General features: G+C 39.3%; 2 protein-coding genes across 4 annotated transcripts in view; one reads left to right on the forward strand and one right to left on the reverse strand.

The window, feature by feature from the left end:
- The window catches only part of LOC119469431 (zinc finger protein 160-like), a 609,418-nt gene that overhangs the window by 552,295 nt on the left and 55,722 nt on the right, over nt 1-1,401 (forward strand). The window lies entirely within an intron of this gene.
- Nucleotides 1-1,401, reverse strand: part of LOC108295642 (zinc finger protein 160) — a 97,648-nt gene that overhangs the window by 66,766 nt on the left and 29,481 nt on the right. The gene's annotated exons all lie outside the window — the stretch shown is intronic.

Below are 1,401 nucleotides of genomic sequence, written 5' to 3' on the forward strand. Positions count from 1 at the left end.
CTCGGCTCACCGCAACCTCCGCCTCCTGGGTTCAGGCAATTCTCCTGCCTCAGCCTCCTGAGTAGCTGGGATTACAGGCACGCGCCACCATGCCCAGCTAATGTTTTGTAGTTTTAGTAGAGACGGGGTTTCACCATGTTGACCAGGATGGTCTCGATCTCTGGACCTCGTGATCCACCCGCCTCGGCCTCCCAAAGTGCTGGGATTACAGGCTTGAGCCACCGCGCCCGGCCTAGGAAGAATTTTTAATAACTGGTGAGGGGATAACTTAATATCCATAGCAGAAAAGAAGTAATCTCTACTCAAACTTCACAACTGTACAGACATTAGCTCAACATTGACCATAGCCTAAATGCAAAATATCAAACCATAAAATGTTATCCTGTAAGAGACTGAAAGAAAAAACTTCACAGAATAAAATCTTAAGAATCAAGAGCTTGTTCAAAAATTCGTAGCCATGTCATCAAAAGCATGATTCATTAAAGAAAAAATAAATAAATGAACAAATAAATAAAAGAAAAAATCAATCAACTGGTATTTACCAAATTAAAAACTTTTGGTCTGTGAAAGACCTTAAGATAATGAAAGAAAAGGTATTTGATATAGTTTGGCTCAGCGTCCCCACCAAATCTCTTCTTGAATATAATCCTCATGTGTTGAGGGAGGGACCTGGTGGGAGGTGACTGGATCATGGGGGTGGTTTTTTCCGTGCCATTCTCATGATAGTGAGTTCTCAGGACATCTGATGGTTTAAAAATCTGTGATAGTTTCTCCTTCGATCTCTCTCCCTGCTGCATGCAAGACGTGCCTTACTTCCCCTTTGCCTTCCTCCATGCTTGTAAGTTTCCTGAGGCCTCCCCAGCCATGTGGAACTGTGAGTTAATTAAACCTCTTTTGCTTATAAATTAGCCAGTCTCGGGTAATATCTTTATGACAGTGTGAAAATGGTCTAATACTGTACTGAATAATAGAAAATATTTGCCTACCGTAATATCTGACACAAAACTGTTATGTGGAATGTATAAAGAATTCTAGAATGACTTAACAAAAAAGCAAATAAAATTTTTAAAAGCAAAATACTCAAATTTGAAAATGGATAGAACTATGAGAAGACATTTCACTGAAGCAGATATACTGAGATAAATAGGCACATAAAAAGATTTCCAACATCACCACCCATCAAATGTCAGACCTCAGCACATTCTGCTTTCTTCATGTGAACCCCTGGATGCCATCAGAGAGAATGGGAAACCCAGGAGCTTCTACTCAAGGGTCCAAAATGTTTGGTGATGTGTATTAGCAACCTGTAATTGTTTTTGGAAATGAACAATGAGAACATAGATATAAAAAATATTCTCAGCTCAACAAATATGCACTGTCATTATCATTATTAGTGATTTT

This window comes from Cebus imitator, unplaced genomic scaffold (genome assembly GCF_001604975.1).
Source record: "Cebus imitator isolate Cc_AM_T3 unplaced genomic scaffold, Cebus_imitator-1.0 Scaffold654, whole genome shotgun sequence".
Taxonomy (NCBI): domain Eukaryota; kingdom Metazoa; phylum Chordata; class Mammalia; order Primates; family Cebidae; genus Cebus; species Cebus imitator.